We start from the raw sequence: 23200 nt of genomic DNA on the forward strand, positions 1-23200 counted from the left end.
GCCATGAGAGAGCTGGCATCTCATCTAAAAGACAGCACTTCTGACAGTGCAGCACTCTCTCGGTACTGCACCCGAGTTTCAGGCTTGACTTTTGTCCTCAATTGCTGGAGTGAGACTTGAACCCATGGTCTTCAGGCTCAAGGATAAAAATACCATCAGCTGAACCATAGCTAGCCATGCAAGAGAGGCATAATTCATGAAACAAAATCCAGTACTATAGTGTCACATGTCTGATGTAAAAAATTTTTTTAAACAATACACAACTACCATGGCAGTGGTTCCATTATAATGTCATGCAAATAGTGCTCCCTGGATTCTCATAAGAAATGCGATTGGAGGAAATAAGCAACATAAGCAGGAAATGTCACAGTTGCATTTTGATAATCTGATGAGATAAAATTCGGTGAAGACAAGATCGGTCATAGCAACTTGCAATGGTATAGTGTCTTTGGCATAGTAAACCATCCCGGGCTGCTTCACAAAAGTGTAGTCAGGCAATAAAATTGACACCAAGTCAAAGAAGGAGATATTGGAACAAGTAATCAAAGAGATAGGTTTACATATCTTAAAGCAGAGAGAGGCAAAGAGGCAGAGACATTTAGAGAGGAAATTCCAGGCTTAGGGCCTTGTTAGCTGAAGGAGCAGCGATGCATGGTGTGGTGAAGAAAGTCTGAGATGCAGAAGAAGCCAAAATTAGAGGAATTCAGAATTCCCGGAAGGTTGTAGGGCTGGAGGAAGTTATAGATATAGGAAGGGGCTGTGGCTTTGAGGCTGTAGTTGTTTGAATAACTTGTGCATGGAGAATATACATTTAGCATCGTGATGCCTATGGGCCCATAACTCTCAGTCAACAGGATAGGGTGGGGAGCGTTGGTGCTGGTACAGATATTTCAAATTTGTACATGAAGTAGCAAGTTAAAATAAATAGTTGAGGCTTTGGTACTCATGAGCAGAGATCTGACAATCTCTCACATGACCGTATATTTCAGTGCTGAATGCCCGATTCCCTTTAGCCCAGCTTATTCAAGGCACCCTCAATTACTGCCTGAATAAAGCTTCCTTTAACTTTTCTTGTACCTCCTGAAGGAAGTACGTGATAGAAAACCCATTTCCTTCAGCTGCTGAACATAATAGCGAAAGGAAATGAACATCACAGTCACCTGCTGTGGAACTGTACACCAAAAATGGCAATGATTCCTTCAAGGATGGGATCTGAAACAATACCCTAGGATATAACGTAACTGCTAAAAATACAGAAGTAAAAATGTACCCATGATTATAGGTTTCTTTCCAGATGTGATATGAATGTCAATTTTAATAACAAGTGTTATATTTTTAATTCTTCCCTCTGGTCAGGCAAACTATACAGAAAATAAACAAAAAGCAAAAAACTGCGGATGCTGGAAATCCAAAACAAAAATAAAAATACCTGAAAAAACTCAGCAGGTCTGACAGCATCTGCGGAGAGGAATATAGTTAACATTTCAAGTCCGTATGACTCTTCAACAGAACTAAGGAAAAGTAGAAAAGAGGTGAAATATAAGCTGGTTTAAGGGGGGTGGTGGTGGGGGGTGGAGGTGGGACAGGTAGAGCTGGATAGAGGGCCAGTGATCGGTGGAGATTGCCAAAAGGTGTCATAGACAAAAGGACAAAAAGGTGTTGACAGTGGTGATATTATCTAAGGAATGTGCTAATAGGTGACATTAAGGGTAGATAGCAGGATGAGCAAGGTACAGATAGCCCTAGTGAGGGTGGGGTGGGGGGAAGCGATCGAAATAGGCTAAAAGGTAGAGATAAAACAATGGATGGAAATACATGTAAAAATAATGGAAATAGATGGGAAAAGAAAAATCTATATAAATTATTGGAAAAAAGGGGGATCGGAAAGGGGGTGGGGATGGAGGAGAGAGTTCATGATCTAAAATTGTTGAACTTAATATTCAGTCCAGGAGGCTGTAAAGTGCCTAGCTGGAAGATGAGGTGCTATTCCTCTAGTTTACGTTGAGCTTCACTGGAACATTGCAGCAGGCCAAGGACGGACATGTGGGTATGAGAGCAGGGTGGAGTGTTGAAATGGCAAGCGACAGGGAGGTCTGGGTAATGCTTGCGGACAGACCGAAGGTGTTCTGCAAATTGGTCACCCAGTCTGTGTTTGGTCTCTCCAATGTAGAGGAAACCGCATTGGGAGCAACGAATGCAGTAGACTAAATTGAGGGAAGTGCAAGTGAAATGCTGCTTTACTTGAAAGGAGTGTTTGGGCCCTTGGACGGTGAGGTGAGGGGAAGTAAAGGGGCAGGTGTTGCACCTTCTGTGGTTGCATGGGAAGGTGCTGTGGGAGGAGGTTGAGGTGTAGGGGGTGATGGAGGAGTGGACCAGCGTGTCCCAGAGGGAACGATCCCTGCGGAATGCCGCAAGGGGGGGTGAAGGGAAGATGTGTTTGGTGGTGGCATCATGCTGGAGTTGGCGGAAATGGCGGAGGATGATCCTTTGAATGCAGAGGCTGGTGGGGTGATAAGTGAGGTCAAGGGGGACCCTATCACGGTTCTGGGAGGGAGAAGAAGGTGTGAGGGTGGATGCGCGGGAGATGGGCTGGACACGGTTGAGGGCCCTGTCAACCACCGTGGGTGGAAAACCTCGGTTAAGGAAGAAGAAAGACATGTCAGAGGAACTGTTTTTGAAAGTGGCATCATCAGAACAGATGCGACAGAGGTAAAGGAACTGAGCGAATGGGATGGAGTCCTTACAGGAAGCAGGATGTGAGGAGCTGTAGTCGAGATAGCTGTGGAAGTCGGTAGGCTTGTAATGAATATTGGTGGACAGTCTATCACCAGAAAATAAGCAAGATGTTTTAAAAATCTATGCGCTGAGCTGGTCAGAATTTAATTTTTTGAAGGAACTGGGACACAGTCAAAATGTTGTCTCAAAAACACAGATCATGACTGAATTCAATGGGCTGCAGTCAATGAAGTAAGACTGAATTTTCCACCTATGTTCTGACAGCCTCATTAAAAATGTTTTGGAAGTGTTAGACAGTGTTTGTTCTATTCTTGCAGCTCGTTTGCAAAATGGCATTTGTACATTGGCATCCAACACTATGGCCTGAATTTTCTTGCAGGCAGAGAGGGTCTTCAGCTCATCCAAAACAGCACCACAGGCCTGATTCCAGAAGTCCCACGATTTTCTCAGCGGCGAGGGAATGTGGGCAGGTTGTACGTTGCACATCCATGGTTCACAGAGGCAGCTGCATCTGCCAAAGTACAACTACCTTCAGTCAGATCCAATTTTTATCAGTGGGATGTCTGAAATATGACTTGTGCACTTTGGACACATCAGGAGAGGGTCTAAAGTTAGTGGAGTTCTTTGGAGAGGTAAGGTACCCTTCTGGGGAGTTAACGTACCCTTTTGGATATGATCTGGGACACATTTGGGGGAGGTGAGGTGCCCTTTGGCGGAAGTAAAGTTTCCTTTGGGATTGTTAAAAGTGGACATGAATGTGCATAAAAAGTGGAAAACCCATTGGAACGGTTGCATTTATTGGAGCTGTTAATAGAATTGTCAAGGGAGCTCTCAAGGCATTTAAATCTCCTGCCCTTTACTTATTTGAAAAAAAAACATCTGCAGTGTTAAAAAAATCAGTGCTTGCTATTTCACTCTCTGCTGCCATATGCCTGAGGATTACTGCTATAGCATTAGTGATGCATGACTGATTTCATGTTCTATCATTATCACAGTAGAGTGCCTGTCAGTTCACAGTTTTTTTGACAGTCCTACGTGTTTATAAAGTCTTTGAAGTGGGACTATGAATACAAATGCATGTTGTTATGAGGGATTAAGTGGTGGAAGGAATTTAAATATAGTGAATGGGTTTTTAGCAATGAGAGTGTTTTTTTAAATTAATCATCAAAGGTACTTAGAACTTTATTTTATTTCCTCTCAGCATGGGTCCTGAGGTCTGCCCATCATGGGTATTACATGAGGTTTCATGGAGGGTTAAGGAAAAAGGGTGTTTATCATGTGGGGTATGGATTGGCATGGCTTGGCACTAAACTGGTATATGGGGCTACAAAGGACCATCTGGGGTGGGTAGAGAGTCATAGGTTGGTATAGGGGTTATAAAGGAGCATGGGGATTGGTGGAGGAGCATGGGTTGGCATAGGGTGTATGATGATCCATGAGGGGTGGTTAGAGAAGCATAGGTTGGCACGGTGGACGGGAGGGAGCCATGGGGATAGGCAGGGCAGCACATGTTGCCATGGAGAGTATGGGGATCCATGGGGTTGGGTAGAGGGGCATAAGTTGGCATGGAGGTTATGAGGGGCCATGGTGGGTGGGTGGGGGAATGAGGTGGCATGGGTTGGCATGGATGGGGCCTGGGGACTGTGTGTGGGGCGTGAAGGTTTGTGAAGGGTTGAGGGCTGGAGGGCTGTTTTTTGTTTTATTGGCCTTTTATTTGCAGCTAGAACAAAGTGCTGAACCACCAAGGTCGGCCTTTTGTCCAACTTGCCTCTGTATCTGGCAGCCCCTGTGCTCCAGGAGTGGCAGGCCCGACTCCCATTACACTTCCCCCTCCCTTCTCCCCCCCACCCTACCCCACCCCACCCCACAAAACCGGAACCAAAATCAGAACTTCCAGGGCAATTTTTCAGGAGTCAGGTTCATGTAGCTGGGAATTCTCCTGACTCTGTGCTCCCAACCCAGGAGTGAAAATTCAGGCCTATATTTATCATGTTTGGTGGGTTCAATCAAGTTTAAACTAGAGCTTAATGCAGAAACAAGCCTTGCCTAGCCTGCCAACCCTTATCTCAAAATCTTTTGTCTTTCTTTCAGTATCTCTTGCTCTTTCAAATCATAGAAATCATAGTTGTTCCTTTCACCAGAACAGCAAGGGAACACAGATTAAGGTAGGCTGCACTATGATCTTGTCTGAGGCTATCTACTGTCTAATATGGCAGTGAGTTTGGGCATAATCTAATTTATATTGTATAAATACTGTAATTTTAAAAGTCAGCAATCAAGGAAAATGTAATAAACTCCAATTGGAATAGATGGTAACAGCAGGCAAAGAGATCAGCTATTTCCTGTGAACTTGTACCAGCATGTTTTCTGCTTCATAAAACCTGCTGAATTGTTGCTGACAACATATCATCTTGTTCAGGAGATTTGCAGCTGACTGTCCCCAATTCAATAACTGTACATATAAAGTAAGCTTCACATTGTGATAAATGCCATAAAATATTATAGTGAGAATAATACAGTATGAAATAACATTCTGCAGAATCTGTGCATTGCTGAAGTTTTCATATAAATGGAGTAAAGGACATAAACATTATACAGAAACATCAGCCTGAATCATTGTACTGGTTAAGTGAAATGATTCATTTTGTAGTGAACAATTTTATTCAAATAAACGAATAGTGATCATTGTTCAGTTCCGAAATCTGGATGATTTCAAAACCTAGTCAAGCATTTGACATTCCCTGATAAAGTCTCATATATAATTACATTAAAAAAACATATATGTGTATATATGGATAGTCTTACTGCTGAAAGCCAAACCTTCAGAAAATTATCATTACGCTAATGAAGAAAGTCATATTAATTTCAAACAATTCATTTTTCAAAGTGAATTATGAATAGGATTTTGAAATCTATTGTAAGAAAATAATTAGAGCAATGATACAAGCATAGGTTAACCAAACATCATATTCTCCAGTGCAACATGATACCATTCAGACTAAGTTAAAGAAATGACACTGCCCATGGGATTTGCAATTGCAGCAAATTACATCACTTTCCTCATCTCTGAGTTTCAATCCAGGTCAGACCAATCAGCTGAATGTTTCCTCATGTTGACAGCCATTGAGCCCAACTGAAATGAATATAGACTATGAACAGCCAGTTCTAAGACAATCCGTAGTTCAACACCAATCTGGGCAATAAAGAAAGACTGAAATAAATTGGGTCATTTTTCACTGGCACAATGCAGAGTACATGACAACATGATAGTTTAAAATGATGGAAGAATGGATGATAGCAGTACCCTGCTTCCAGTAGTCGAGTGATGAAGAACGAGAGCTAGTGATGCAAGATTTATGGTAGGAGATTTAGAACAGAAGCCAAGAGAAAGTTCTCTGCACAGAGAATTATGGGGGTGTGGAATTTGGGGATGTGGGGTTTACATATAATCTAGACTGATAAAATAAAGCATTCTTTCTCAGAAAGCAATATGTGAAATAAGTTTTAAATTTCACTCACTATAAGACTCATTCAGAAAGGTTTTAAGAATGGCTGGTGTTTACTTAAGCTCTTGTTTTCACCTTTCAGTTAACTGATCTATCTCAGCCCAATTAAGAACGGATGTAAAAATATTCTGTCTACATTTTTAACAATATTGTAGTGCCAAAATTTCTCTGTTTGTTACATGTAGCAAAAGCTTAAGTATGAGCACAAAGCGTGTGTTTACAGTTTTGTAACAAATATCAAACAGAGGAAATTGTTCTTTAAAATCTTCACAGCCCAACTTGCGATGACATACCAGAGACAGTATCCATTTCAATCAGGTGTAACCAGCTCAGATGTCAATTGCTTGATGCCAAAAAGCAACATCCTGGCCAACTTTCTTTGCTTTTCACAGGTGGCCTAGACATGCTCGATCAAGTTCTGTCTCCAGGGGAACGCCGATCGTGAATGTCAGTTAAACCAGAGTGTGGAGCATCAAATCGGAAATTGAAAACCAGGACACTACAGCTAAGCGTTAGTTCATAAAAAAAAGTCATGAAATCAAAATATATTTGATGGGTCGTGATGCAAATTTTTGGTGCACCACTGTGCTGTGTCACAGCTTGGTGACACATGCGTTTACACCCCATGATCTTCCATAAACTGAGAGGCTGATTAAAAAGAAAAGAAAAGACTTCTGTTTCTATAGCATTTTTCGTGACCACCAGATGTCTCAAAGTGCATTACAGTTAATGAAGTAGTTTTGAAGTGTAATCACTTTTGTAATGTAGGAAACGCGGTAGACAATATGCGCACAACAAACTCCCACAAACAGCAATTGATAATGATGAGATTATCCGTTTTTGTGACGTTGATTGAGGGATAAATATAGGCCAGGATACCAGGGACAACTCCCCTGCTCATCTTTGAAGTTGTGCAATCTTTTACACCCAACCAAGCGGGCAGATGGTGCCTCAGTTGAACATGTCAACCAAAGGACGGCACCTCCAACAATGCAGCACTCCCTTAGTACTGCACTGGAGTGTCAGCTTTGATCCCAACTGTACTGCTGTAAGAGGTACGGGAAATTGGAGGAGAGGTCACCTGAATGGTTCTTATACCTCGACTGGTAGTGCGTCTCAGAAAGACTTTGTTGAGGGCTTATTGGCTGAAAGCTTTTCTGTCAGGAATAGCCACCTACATAGGGCCCGATCATGTTTTCAGGATATTCGAAAATGCTTTATGGTCAATAGATGACTTTTGAATTACGAGCATTGTTATATATGCAAACCCAGCAGCCAATTTCCACATAACAAAAAAAAAACTTTGTTTTAGTGATGTTGGTTGAGAAAGAAAAGTTGGCTAGGGCACCAATGTCCTTCTATTCTTTAAATAGTGTCATGCTATCTTTTACATCCACCTGAGCAGACAGACATTGATTTGATAGCTCCACCGGAAAGAGGTCTGATACTCCTTACAATGTAGCTATCTCTCTCTCTCTCTCTCTCACTGCAGTATTGATGTAGACGCAATAATCTCATCAACTAAGCCAAGCTGACGCTATAAACCATACACATTGTATAGAGCAGGAAGATCAAGATTAAAAAGTGTTGGGCTGCAACATCAGAGACTAAACATAAAATAACACGCAGATCACGTAGATGGTCCAGCTTTTCAGTGTACTAATGTGTTTACACCCTCAAAAAATGCATCTCAGCTGGCACCTGACCAGTCAGGACACTCACTGGGAAATCATGCTTCCCGCAATTTTCCATCCATTGTTCCTGGTGAGTGAGACTCCCTGCTGGAACCAGGAATTTGTAACATTGATCCTGCCACGTCACAGAACGGTAAAGCATAAGCTTACACCTGGTGTTTCTGCAGGTGGCAAGTGTCACTGGGAGGACAGCAGCAACAATGAGGGGAAGACCAGACACGTCTCCTCAAATAGGGAGGGAAGATCAAATGTTGAATTTCACTGGACCACTCGCGTACACCTCCAGGGGCTGATGCACGTGGAACAGAAGCATTTAAGTAGCAGCAGGGCCCCTTCAGCCAGAAAAGAGTTCATGAGCCGGGGTCACCTGAATCCTTGGAAGAGAAATAGAAATCAATGAAAACTGGTGAAGAAACGAAATTACAATTTAAATGGGCCACAAAAAAAGGCTAGTCTGGCAGCAATATTTACACAGGTCTCGCTGAGCTGGTGCAATTTGAACAGTACGATCTGCACGGCTAACTAATCAGATAAGTCCGCACGGCTAAGTAATCAGATAAATCCACACAAGCTTTCTGTTTTTATAGAAGATTGTCACTTTTCTTTGCAGGGATTTATTTGTTATTCTAGGGTCTGTGTCCGGATTTCCTTCCTTCTGAAGGGGCTGAGGCAGATACCCACTTCATAGCTTGTTTAGCTGGTCACTGGTTCCCAGGAATGAAAATAAAGCTGCTGCAGGTTTCTTAGTAACCCCATTGGATTGACTTACTTCCAGCAGAAATCATTGCTCACTATCCAGCATCAGTAAATCATCAGAGCGTGTGGAACGACGGTTTCCTGCCTGATATTATGTGTCTGTGTGGGTGGGGTGAGGGAGAACAAGCTTAACCATTAATTCTTTAACAGGCTTGGATCACTCTGCCATAACTGCAAGCGAGAGAGTTCCTGGGAAAATGACATTTGACGACATAAAGTGAAATCAAAACGCTCATCCACATCAAAGAGATGAACAGATATGGTGTGAAAGAATGTAATAACCAATTTATATTTGAACCGAAACTAGCTCTTTTGTGGATTTGCGCTATTAGCCACAGCTTAGAAGTTCCAACTTCTTCCCCCACCCCTCCACCCCCAGGAGGGTATGACATTCCAGTAGCGTTGTGACTGGAATTTGGGACCAATTATTCACTCATGGGGTGGAAGCATTGCTGCCAAGACCAGTATTTGTTGCCAATCCCTTATTGCTTTTGAGAATGTGGTGAACTGCCTTCTTGAACAACAGCAGTCCATGTGACGTAGGTACAGCTAAATGCTGATAGGGGAGGGAGTTTGAGGATTTTGACCCAGTGAGGTTGAAGAAACTGTGATATCATTAGAATGGAGTGTCAATTAGAGGGGGCTATTTCCCTCTTCCCTTATTCTTCTAGGTGGTAGTGATAGCAGGTTTGGAAGATGCTGCTGAAGAAACCTTGGCAAGATGCTGCAGTGCATCTTGTAGATGAATCCTTAAGGTGGTTAATGGGGTGCCAATCTAGAGGGCTGCTTCATCCTGGATGGTGTCCAGGTTATCTTCTCCATCTAACTTAAGTTTGAAACGCTGACCTAATGCACCTTTTCCATGCAACTACCACTCCATCCTCTGCAAGCCCTACCAAGCACCTATCAAGGTCCATACAAGCTACTGACTGAATGGTGCACATGTTGTGCACACAAGGTTGGTGGGCCTGGAAGTGGATGTGATATCTTCTTCCAACCGCTATCACAAGCCGAGCCAATTTCACACTGGCTAACCAATCGAGGGCCGGCCAGCGTGAAAGGCGCACTGACAGTGGCTGAGCGCTGCTGGCAGGGGTGGGAGCATGGTCGGCACCAGGTCCTGAGGGGGGTTGTAAAAGCAGCACAGGCAGCTCCATGAAGGCTGCCAGGAGTTGGCGAGGAGCCTCAGGGAGCTGTTCAAGAAACTTGAATCATTTTGAATTGGCAAGAGTTACAGCCTCAGCAGCCTCTGGCCATGCCAGGCAAGAGGGCATTGCTGGTGGGCACTCTGCTCCTGCTTCTCTGATGGCTGTCTGTGTGCTCTCCTGCAGGTGGTGAGTGCCTGGCGGGAGATGCTCATGCTGTGGGGAGGCCACCCCACCTGCTGAAGAAGGCCTGGATGGATGTGGCTGCTCAGGTGAGTGGGCATGATGTTGTGCGCCACACATGGGTCCTGTGCCAGAAAAGGTTCAATGATCTTCTGCGCTCCGCAAGGTTGAGTACCGACTTGGCATGAAACTATGTATGGATTTCTTGGAGGGTGGCTGCTCTTCGTGGCGCTCAGGGGTGTGAGATGCAAAGTGCCAAATGGCACAAATCCCTGTGTCAACCAAGGCTGGGAGATATGCCTGCTTGGCTTGGGTGTGTACAAGGGTGATTCGTGCCAATCTGACATGCACCTCAACCTGGGCTTCCTAGGGGGTGGGGGGTGAGGCTGGTATGGTGTGGCAGGTAGAATGTTGAATAATGAAGGCACTTTTGTTCGTACAGGAGAAGAGAAGCCATAATACGCAGGAGCGCGCATAAACAGGTGGTGGGGTGGCCAACCTCCTGACCCTTTGAAAGTTTGAGTTGAACACCCTCGACATGAATTCGAGTGTGGAGCAAAGCCCAGAGGTTGCAGAGAGACAGAGATCTCAGATGAAGGGTTGTGGCATCTCCAATGAGAAGTTCTAACCAAGCATCCCCATTGCTCGTCAAATCACAGTGCCTCAGTGAGGCAGTTGTCCATTGTGACAAGCAACCATTGTGCATGCACAGTCACTTTGTAATGATGTTATCAACTGACACATTCTCTTCCTCCCTCAGACGTGCCATCCTCATGACACCAGAGAGACCCCGAGGACCCGAGCCTAGCACCAGCACAGACACAAGCACATCAGTGGGCAATAGCTTGTCAGCTCAGATGGTAGTGCACAGTGGTGAGGGCACATCATACTTGCATGAGGAACTGGCAGGGAGTGCCCAGGGTGCTGGCAGTTGGAACACTGCTGGAGACCAGGACCATGTTGAGTTCGAGGCAGATGATGAGACTCTGGAGTCGTCCATCAGGCGGCAGATGCTGGATGTCCAGCAGGATGCACGGTAAGATCTAGCAGAGATCCCTGATGGTCTGTGTGCCATCTCTGACATGGAGGAGTCTATGTGGAGTGTGAGCACTGTGCTGACCCGGAGCTCCGAGCGCACAGCCCCTTCCATAGAGAGAGTGGTGACTCTCATGGAGAGGCTGCTCCAGGAACAGAATCAGGTGTTGCTGGGGCTGCTCTCAGACCTGCATGCCCACTCACTGGCACTGACATCAGCACTGATGCACAGTAGCAGCAGTGTGTGCCAACTATAAGATGCACTCCAAGAATTCACCAAGGATCCTTAGACAGCATCTTCCAAACCCGTGATCACTACCATCTAGAACGACAAGGGCAGCAGATAGATGGGAACACCACCGCCTGGAAGTTCCCCTCCAAGTCACTCACCATCCTGACTTGGAAATATATCACTGTTCCTTCACTGTCAGTGGGTCAAAATCATGGAGCTCCCTTCCTAACAGCACTGTGGGTGTACCTATACCACATGGACTACAGCGGTTCAAGTAGGCAGCTCACCATCACCTTCTGAAGGTCAACTAGGGATAGGCAATAAATGCTGGCCCAGCCAGCGAAGCCCACATCCTATGAATGAGTAAAAAAAAAACTCTCTGAGGCTATACCAGACCATTTACACCCTCAGTGCTGTATTTGACCTCAAGATGAGCTTCTGACCACATGTTGTCCACCAATCAACAAGACTACCTTCTTCCTTCATAACCTTGCTTGAATCTGCCCCTGCCTCAGCTCATCTGCTGCTGAAACCCTCATCTAAGCCTTTGTTAACTCTAGACTTGACTAGTTCCACACACTCATAGCTGGCCTCTTACCTACCACCCTCCATAAACTTAAGCTTATTGTCACAATGACGGGAAATTGTGACTTCAGCAGCTAACAAAAAACATGTGAACTGTTTAAAGAGGAACTTTTTAAAAAATGCAAGAAAAGACAGACCAAAAAATAGCTGCTATGAGTCACCTGATGTCTGATATTCTAAGTTGACTACTTTTCTGGAAAGTTCCTTTATGAATTGTACTACAGACCTGCCCTGGCCTGTTGCATGGATTTTCACAGCTAGGGTCTGTCAAAGTCCACTTCAAAGGGACTCTTGAAAGAAGACATTAAAAATGCAAAGTACTGGACTTTAATCGGCTGTAATTCTGTCAAGACAATGGGAACTGCTAACCAGCCAGAGAGTCAGCAGACATTCAAAACCCTTTGTGGAGGATGAAATTACCCCATCTCCTGTTGGTTTCTACTATCTTGAAATGTGTCAAAAAGTTTCTGAGATTAAAGATCAAAAATGTGATTACTTATTCAACAGTGGCTGCAAGGCATGTTAACCAAATTCCTCCTTGGAATATACAGACAGAAGGTTTCAGAATTAGTTTTGCCAAGACAGAAACAAAGAGAGAAATATCAAAGTCAACTGGAAATACTGCTGAAGGGAGAAGTAAGGAATCTCTGTCTCTCTCTCTGGAGCTAAAATTGATTCCAGCAAGGTGCAGCTACCTGAATTTCAATTCAACTTCAGGGTTTTAAAGGAAACCAGCTAACTTCAAACAGCTGCAATGTTCAACAACCTACGCTTCAAAGACAAGCAAGGGACTTGGTCGTATATTTTTTAACCTTAATTGGACCCTAATTTTTCTTACTTCTGAGATCTGTGTCATTGCATCTTCTGTTATTTTTTCTCGAGTTATATATATATTCAATAGCTTGGCCTCCACAGCCTTCTGTGGTAGAGAATCCCATATGTTCACCACCCTGAGTGAAGGCGTTTCTCCTCATCTCAGTCCTAAATAGTCTACCCCATATCCTGAGATTGTGACTCCTAGAAACTCACTCTTTCTTTGACATAAGAAAACATGGTTTGCTTGGCTCCTTATTAAAAAGTGGATTGGAAAAGGCTTTTACGGGGCAAAATAACTTTTTAAAAAACCTTTGTTGCAAAGAACCAAGGGGACTGAATAAAAACGGGAGTCAGTTCACTCCTTTTCTCCCGTTTGTAATATTATCCAAAACTGCCGGTATTCTAACTTGCACCAAGTCCTGTTCACCCGCCACCTGCTGACCTACATTGGATCCTGGTTTTGCAACACCTCAATTTTAAAACTCTCATCCTTGTTTTCAAATTTCTGTATGACCTCATCCTTCCCAGTCTCAGTAACCTCCTCCAGCTTTACACACCTCTGAGGTCTCTAATGAGCTCATTCAATTATGGCCCCTTGAGCATCCTTGCTTTTAATCTCTCCACCATGGGTGGCCATCTCTTCAGCTGCCTGGGTCCTAAGCTCTGGATTTCCCTAGCTAAGCCTTTCAGGTTCTCTACATCCCCATCCTTGTTTAAGATGCTCCCAACAGCTACCTCTGCGATCAAACTTTTGATCATCTGGCCTAATACTTCCTTATGTGGTTTGGTGTCAAATTTAGTTTTGTTAATACTCCTGTGAAGCACCTTGGGGTGTTTCAATACATTGTCGGTGCAGCATAATTGCAAAATGTTTTTGTGTGATTACCGATTGCGTCAGAACTTATACAACCTCATCCTTATGATCTGACATGATGAATTGGCTGCTCTTCTTTCTCTGGGATGATGCTGTTTGCCTTCTGAGACACCTGACTGATGAACTTTTGTGTAGGCGCTATTATGCTTCCTGAATCCTTTGCTCCTGGGTATATGCACAGTCCACACAGGTAGCTGTATCCAGACTGACAAGCATAAATGTCCCCTCTCTTGATCTCAGGGAAACTTGTTTATCTAAGTAACAACTTTATGGCTGCCTGGATCTGGATTGATAGCCATACAATCGCAAAGTCTGCAGCCTTTCTCCCTCTCTCTCTCTACTGAAGATTAATTTACTGATATAAGTCATTGTTCTGCAGATAGTAGGCTAGGAACTCCTATACTATCACCATAACTTTGCCGGAATCCCTGGAGAAACAATGGATAAACGACTGTTTCTGCCTTGAGGTTGGCAGAAATTACAGTGGGAGATCTCCCCACAAATCTCTTCAGGTAACTTTATCTCTTCTGCAATCCTCTGTGTTTTCAATGATGGGGATGTACTATTCCCCTTTCAATAAAATTGAGACCAGCATCTATGCTTTCGCTCACTTTGGGATTGTGGTGGAAGGCTCAACTATTTTGTCTCCTTCATGGAAACATAGAAAATAGGAGCAGGAGTAGGTCATTTGGCCCTTCGAGCCCTGCTCCATCATTCAATACGATCGTGGCTGAACCTCTATCTCAATGCCATGCTCCTGCTCTCTTCCCATATCCCTTGATATCTTTAGAGGCCGGAAATCTATCTACTTCCTTCTTAAATATATTTAATAGCTTGGCCTCCACAGCCTTCTGTGGTAGAGAATCCCATATGTTCACCACCCTGAGTGAAGACGTTTCTCCTCATCTCAGTCCTAAATAGTCTACCCCATATCCTGAGATTGTGACTCCTAGTTCTAGACCCTCCAGCCAGAGGAAACATCATTCCTGCATGCAATCTGTCCATCCCTGTCAGAATTTTATACGTTTCAATGAGATCCCCGCTCATTCTTCTAAACTCCAGTGAATACAGGCCTAGTCGGCCCAATCTCTCCTCATACGACAATCCTGCCATCCCAGGAATCAGTCAGGTGAACTTTCTCTGCACCCTCTCTATGGTGAGTATATTCTTTCTTAGGTAAGGAGACCAAAATTGCACACAATACTCCAGGTGTGGTCTCACCAAGGCCCTGTACAGCTGCAGTAAGACATCCTTGCTCCTGTACTCAAGTCCTCTCGCAATGAAGGCCAACATACCACTTGCCTTCTTAACTGCTTGCTGCATCTGTATGCTTGATTTCAGTGACTGGTGTACAAGGACACCCAGGTCCCTTTGTACGTCAACATTTCCTAATCTAGCACCATTTAAATAATATTCTGCCATCCTGATTTTCCTACCAAAGTGGAAAACTTCACACTTATCCATGTTATACTGCATCTGCCATGTATTTGCCCACTCACTCAACTTGTCTAAATCACCTTGAAACCTCTTAACACCCTCCTCACCACTCACATTCCCATGAAATTCTGTGTTATCAGCAAGCTTGGAAATATTACATTTGGTCGCCTGATCCAAATCATTGATATATACTGTGAATAGCTGGGGCCCGAGCGCTGATCTCTACGGTACCTCACTAGTCAGCGTCTGCCACTCCAAAAATGACCCATTTATTCCTGCTCTGTTTCCTGTCTGCTAACCAATTCTCAATCCATGCCTATATATTACCCCCAATCCCATGTGCTTTAATTTTGCACACTAACCCCTTGAGCAGGATTTTTACCTTGTTGGGAGGGTGCAGCAGGCGGGCTCAGGAAACTGCCACAAAACTGACCGCCGTCCGCAATCGGGCACTGAGCACGAATTCACGCTGGGCTGGCCAATTAATGACCAGCCAGTATGAGAGGCGCGCTCAAAGCCGCAGTGCTGCTGGGGTGGGGATGGGAGGAGCGCGAGCGCTGAAGTGTGCGCATGTGCGGAGGTACGCTCAGTGAAAGCTCCCTAAAGGCACAGAGCTGCCTCAGGGAGCTGAAGATTTTTGACATTACAAATAAAGAATTGAAAAATAAGGAAAACATAGTCCCCTCATGTTACTCTGTCACGCGTGAGCACGGACATGTTAAAAATGAGTTTCAGAAGTTTTTATTTTAAATCGCTGGTCATAACTTGATCCCGCCCGTGGATAAAAAGTGCAAAGGCTGCTTGGCCTATTCACCTGCCCGCCAACCGAATGGTTGGATGGGCAATGAAAAGTTTGATTTAATTAATTGATTAAGGACCTTAGTAGCCCTCTTAATTGTCGGCGAGTGCAGTGCGACCTCAAGCGTGCACACTGAGTGAAATATCACGAGAGGGCGCGTTGACGTCAGAATGCCCGCCTGATGTCATCACGTACAATTTTACTCCCATTCGGGTTGGTTGCATGACAAGAGGAAAATTCTGCCCCTTATGTGGGACTTTTTCAGAAGCTTTCTGAAAATCCAAATACATCACATCCACTGGTTCTCCCTTACCTATTCTGCTATCTACGTCCTCAAAGAACTCCAGTAGGTTTGTCAAAAATGATTTCCCTTTCATAAATCCATGCTGACTTTGTCTAATCCTGTTGATGTTTTCTACGTGTCCTGCCATCACATCCTTTGTAATAGACTCTAGCATTTTCCCTACTACTGACGTTAGGCTAACCGGTCTGTAATTCACTGTTTTCTCCTTTCTTTCTTTTTAAGTAATGGGGTTACATTTGCCACCCTCCAATCTGCTGGGACTGTTCCAGAATCTACAGAATTTTGGAAGATGACAACCAACGCATCCACTATTTCCATGGCCACCTCCTTTAATGCACTGGGATGTAGATTATCGGGCCCTGGGGATTTATCAGCTTTTAGTCCCAATAATTTCTCCAGCACTATTGTTTTAGTAATACCAAATTCCTTCAATTTCTCCTTGTCACTAGACCTTTAGTTCCCTAGTACTTCCGGGAAGTTATTTGTGTCTTCCTCCATGAAGGCAGAACTAAAGTAGTTGTTTAATTGCTCTGCCATTTCTTTGTTCTCTATTATAAATTCTCCAGTTTTGGACAGTAAGGGACCTATATTTGTCTTCACTAATCTTTTTCTTTTTACATACTTATAGAGGCTTTTACAGTCCTTTTTATGTTCCTTGCAAGTTCATGCTCATACTCTATTTTTCCCCTCTTAATCAATCTCTTGGCCCTCCTTTGCTGAATTCTAAACTGTTCCCAATCCATAGGCTTGCTACTTTTTCTAGGAACTTTGTATGACTCCTCTTTGGATCTAATATATTCGTAATTTATTTTGGTAGCCATGGTTGGGCCACTTTTCTTGTGGTTTTGCACCAGAAAGGAATGTATAACTGTGCAATGCATACATTCGTTCCCTAAATATCAGCCATTGCCTATCCACCATTATGGCTTTTAATGAAGTTCCCCAATCTATTTTAGCCAACTCATGCCTCATATCTCCATAGTTTCCTTTGTTAAGATTTAGGACCTTAGTTTCAGATCGGACTACTTCACTTTCCATCCTAATGAAGAATTCTATCATGTTATGGTCACTGTTCCCTAAAGTATCCCGCACAACAAGATTATTAATTAACCCCTTCTCATTGCACAATACCAAATCTAGGATAGCCTGTTCCCTAATCGGTTCTTCAACATACTGGTCTAAAAAAACATTTCCTAAACACTCCAGGAATTCAGCTGTTACAGTATTATTGCTAATTTGGTTTGCCCAGTCTATATGTAGATGAAAGTCACCCATGATTACTGGAGCACCCTTGTTTCATGCATCTCTAATTTCCTGTTTAATGCCGTCCACTACCTTATCATTACTCTTTGGAGGCCTTTAGACAACTCCCAGTAATGTTTTCCCCCTTGTTGCCTCTTAGCTCCACCCAGATTAATTCTACATCTAGATTTCCTGAGCCAATATCCTCTCTCACGATTGCACTGATTTCATCCTTAACTAACAACATCAAGCCACTCCTTTTCCTTTTTGGCTGCCTTCTTAGATATCGAGTACCCTTGGATCAGTTCCCAGCCTTGGTAACCCTGCAGCCATGTCTCCGTAATCGGAATCATATCGTACCCGTTTGCATTGATTTGCGCTGTTAATTCATCTACTTTATTGTGAATGCTCCATGCATTCAGCTCATGTGCCTTTAGACTTGACTTTTTAACATTTTTACACATTTTTTTTTGTACTATGGCCCTATTTGCTGCTGGCCCTTCGGTAGAATTTTCACCCCATCGGTGGGTGGGGGGGGGGGGGGGGGGGGGGTTTGTGCAGGGGTGGGCGCGGGCCCAATCGGTGCCCCCGATCAGGTCTGCACCTCCATTTTACGTGGGCGGGCCAATTAAGGCCCACCCAGCGTGACACACATCCAGAGGCACTGTGCCCTCCCTGTGTGGGTGGGGGGAGGGGGGGGTGGGGGAGGGGGTTGCCTGAGTCAGGAGTGCGCTCTTTCATGCATGCGCACAAAAGAACACAGAAATCTCCCTGAGGCACCGAAATGTTTTAGGTTTTAAAAGGTTTATAAAGTGGAGAAATAATTTTTATGACATGTCGCCTGATGTGAAACTGCCACGTGAGCTGGGACATATGCATTAATTTAAAAAAAATTTGTGTGAAAATTTAAAATTATTCATGAAACCTCATCCCGCCCGTGGATGAGGTTCCATGAAAAATGCAAAGGCCGCCTGGGCTCTTCGCCTGCCCCCCCAACCTTAAGGTTGGACGGGCAGCCCTGTTAAGTGTTTTAATTGCCATTTAAATGGCCTTAGTAGGCCTTTGACAGTTCGGCGGGCGTGCCCACTGAACTGAAAATCTAAATGATGTGCAGTGATGTCGGGACGCACGCCCGACGTCACCCCGCGTTATTTTACTCCTCGGCGTGCGGGCCCCGCCCCTGCTCACCGAGCCGACGATTCAGGCCCTTGATTCCTCCGCCTTCCAATTTTGCTTTCTACTTTTCTGTCTTTCGTTCCTATCTTTGTTTCCCTGTAATAAATTCTTCAATTAAACTGTTTCTCTGAAACATGCCAGCGTACTTCAGCTTACTTTTGCAACACCAATTTGGAGGATTTAGTGTCAATGAAGCCTAATCTAGGCTAATCAAAAAGGATTAAATGGCTGCGGGTTATTTCATGTGATGTAGCAATACCTAGTTCTTGTGACAATGTAGACAATATTGAATTAATTACTGTACCAAAGGATCAGAAATGACCATGTAGTATTTGTGCATATATTCATCACCAGAGGTTCTTTGCCATCAACCAAGATAATTCCTCCATAGTGACTTGCAAAGTACATTAACCAGATGGGACATACATTTCAATTTGTTGTGTACAATTGAGTCACAGGTGAGGTTGTGGTTAATATTTTAAGCGCTCCTTAAATGCGGACTTGTTCTTGAGACCGTGATCTGATCTTAATATTTCAAAAGGGAATGAGATGAGATTCGTTAAACTATGGAACAGTTAATCTAGCATTGAATGCTATAGAATGTTACCAATGTTCCTCTGAAGAGCACAGAGGTCTTATGAAGTCAGCGTGATTTTGGAAGCAATAGGTCATGGCTGATTAAATTACTGGAATTGTTCGCATACGTTAGCAAATAGTGATGCAGGCCTTTGCAACAGAAATTACCCATTAAATTTTCAGAAGACAGTTGGTAAGACTCCACATGCAAAGCTTGATTAAGCTTACACAGAATTAATGGTAAATTAAGAAACTGAATTGAAAATCAGGTTGCTAATAGAAAACAGAATGTAATGATAAATGGATCTGTCCGGGTTAAGTGAGAGGATTTACTGACTCTCAAAACAGAGATCGGTTCTACTCCCCCACCTGTTTATATATCTCAGCAGCTATATCAAAGAGGTGCTTCCAGTGATATTAAATTTCTGATTGCACATAACTTGGTGTCTGAGAGACTGCTAGTGCTAAAAATTTGATAGCCTGCGAAATCAAGCACAGGAATTGTGATTTGCGATTACCCCATTGAAGCGATGCAGGCAGCACTCAAACCTCAAATGACCTGCTCGTTTTGATGAGTGCGGCATGCAGCTCAGCGCTGAACATGCTGCTGATTGGTTGCACGCTTCAGCAGGGGGCCCAAGTTTATGTGAAACTAGCACCACTTAAATTTAATGTGCACTACTTAAAGCCAGACTACTTAAAGGTCCATTCTAGCAATAGCACGGGCTGAAACTCCTCGGATATCATTGGAAGACCTTCAGGAGTGCCCTAACATGGCACAACAGGCAAGAGGGTGTACCCAGGTTTTGGGTGCTGCACCCAAGTCATTGGTTCAGGAAGCAAACTGGTGGAGAGCATTTCTCTATGCACATTGAGCCAGTAGGCCCTCCAGGCAAATGCTCATAAGGCAGTGAGGACAATCGACTGTGGCAGTCAATATCATCAGTCCAGCCCTGAGGACAAGGCTGCGGTGCCATAAGAAGTTCAATGACCTCAAATGAGTGGTCAATGTCATCCTGGCATGCCAAGTGCTCTCAAATACACCACTAGCCTCACACACTTCTCCAATCACCACACCCCCTTCACTCACAGTCCTACAATCTATATCAACCACGACTCAAACACAGTCAGATGCTTCACCTCACCCTCACATACTTAGCATATTTGAAAGTACGATCTGATAGCCATTTCAGAGACATGGCTGCATGATGACATAGATTGGGACCTGAATATTCAAGGGTACATGATATTTGGGAAGAACAGGAAGCTAGGAAAAGGTGGAGGGATGGCTTTGTTAATTAATAATTGTATTAGCACAATAGAGAGGGATGGCCTAAGTTCAGGAAACCAGGGTGTAGAAATGGTTTGGGTAGAGATGAGAAATGATAAAGGCAAGAAGTCACTTGTGGGAGTGCTGTACAGGCCCCCTAACAGTAACCACACGGTAGGACGGGGAATAAAGGAAGGAATAATGAGAGCTGTCAGAAAGGTACAGCAATAATCATAGGGGATTTTAATCTACATAGAGACTGGAAAAATCAGGTAGCCTAGATGAGGAATTCATAGAATATTTTCAGAATAGTTTCTTAGAACAGTACGTTCTGGCGCCAACCAGAGAGTGGTTTATACTAGGCCTGGTGTTGTGCAGCGAGGTAGGATTAATTAATGACCTCATCATGAAGGCACTCCTAGGTAGCAGAGATCATAATATGATTGAATTTTACATTCAGTTTGAGGGAGAGAAGAATTTGTATTTTAAACTCAACTAAGGGCAATTATGAGGGCACAAATGCAGAGCTAACGAAAGTGAACTGGCAAATTAGGTTAAGGCATATGGCGATTCAGTGGCAGACATTTAAGGGGATATTTCAGAGTGCACAGAATATATACTACCAATGAGAAAGAAAAATTCCAAGGGGAGGACCCACCATCCATGTTAACTAAAAAAGTTAAAGATCGTATCAAACTTAAAGAAAAAGCATATAATGCGCAAAGATGGGTGGCAGGTCAGACGATTGGACAGAATTTTTAAAATAGCAAAGAAATAACGAAAAGATTGATAAGGAAGGAAAAATTATAGCGCAAGAGAAAGCCAGCTAAAAATATAAAGACAGATAGGAAGAGTTTCTATAGATATTTAAAAAAGAAAAGAATTAACATAGTGAGCGATAGTCCTGTAGAAAGTGAGTCTAGTGATTTTATAATAGAACATAAGGAGATGGTAGATGATTTGAACAGGTATTTTGATCTTCACTATAGAAGATACAAGTAACCTCCCAGAAATAGCTGTAAATCAGGAAATAGAAGGTGGGGGTGAGGGGAGGGGGGGGGGGGCGGGGGTGGGTGGGCAGATACTCGGGAAAGGTACAAACACCAAGGAAGTGGTACTGAGCAAATTGTTGGAGCAGTGGGCTGACAAATCCTCGGGTCTTGATGGACTTCATCCTAGGGTCGATAAAGAAGTGGCTAGTGAGATAGTTGATGCGTTTGTTTTAATTTTCCAAAATTCCCCAGATAGGGGAAGGTTCCATTAGATTAGAAAATAGCAAATATAACTCCTTTATTTAAAAAGGGAGGGAGACAGAAAGCAGAAAATTACAGGCCAGTTAGCTTAACATTTATCATAGGGAAAATGTTAGAAGCTATTATTAAAGGCGTTATAGCGGGGCTGAATTGAAAAATTCATGGTAATCAGGCAGAGTCAACATGGTTTTGTGAAAGGGAAATCATGTTCAACCGATTTATTGGAGTTCTTTGAAGAAGTAACATATGCTGTGGATAAAGTGGAACCGGTGGATGTACTGTATTTAGATTTTCAGAAGGCATTTGATAAAGTGCCACATCAAAGGTAACTGCAGAAAATAAAAGCTCATAGTGTAGGGGGTAACATATTGGCATAGATTGAAGATTGACTAGGTAACAGGTCTTTTTCTGGTTGGCAAGATGTGAAGAGGACACAAGGAGGCTACAAAGGGGTATAGATAGGTTAAGTGAGAAGGTAAAGATCTGGCAAATGGAGTATAATGTGGTAAAGTGTGAAATTGTCCATTTTAGCAGGAAAAATAAAAAGAAGCATATTATCTAAATGGTGAGAGATTGCAGAGCTCTGAGATATAGAGGGATCTGAGTGTCCTTGTGTATGAACCGTTAAAGGCTAGTATGCAGGTACAACAAGTTTATTGCGAGAGGAATTGAGTACAAAAGTAGGGAGGTTATGCTTCAGTTATACACGGCATTGGTGAGACCACATCTGGAATATTGTGTACAGTACTGGTCTCCTTATTTAAGGAAGGCTATAAATGCATTGGAAGCAATTCAGAGAAGGTTTACTAGACTAATACCAGGAATGGGCAGGTTATCTCATGAGGAACAGTTGGACACACTAGGTTTGTATCCACTGGAATTTAGAAGAGTAAGTGGAGACTTGATTGAAACCTTTAAGATCCTGAGGCTTCTTGGCAGGGTGGATGTGGAAAGGATGTTTCCTCTTGTGGGACAATCTAGTACTAGAGATCACTGTTTAAAAATAAGGGGTCGCCCATTTAGAACAGAGATGAGGAAAAATGTTTTCTCTCAGAGGGCCGTGAGTCTTGGAACTCTCCTCAAAAGGCGGTGGAAGTGGAGTTTTTGAATATTTTTAAGGCGGAGCTCGATAGATTCTTGATAAGCAAGGGGTTGAAAGGTTACCGGGGTAGATGGGAATGTGGAGTTGAGATTACAATTAGATCAGCCTTGGTCTTATTGAATGGTGAAGCTGGCTTGAATTGCTGAATGGCCTACTCCTGCTCCTAATTTGCATGTTAAACAGGAGCACTGGCCATGACTGCATAGCTGACCCCAATAGAGAAGACAGTGCTGGGGATAAATGAAGTGGCTATCACTGAGGCAGTGGCCAGTGACATCCAGGATGATTGCATGTTCCTGGCTTCTGCACCTTCTCAAAAAAATCTTTTGAAATGTACAAGCTCCAGATGGTGTAACCATGTATCTCATGGTTTCCTCCCAGCAGCCCCCCCATCCCTCACTCCAACCCTCCTCTTGTGCATTTATCCTTTCAGATACTCAAGAACTGTTACCTGGCTAACCAATGGTGCTTGAGGCAGA

Source organism: Cetorhinus maximus, chromosome 11, assembly GCF_964194155.1.
Source record: "Cetorhinus maximus chromosome 11, sCetMax3.hap1.1, whole genome shotgun sequence".
In the NCBI taxonomy this organism is placed as follows: domain Eukaryota; kingdom Metazoa; phylum Chordata; class Chondrichthyes; order Lamniformes; family Cetorhinidae; genus Cetorhinus; species Cetorhinus maximus.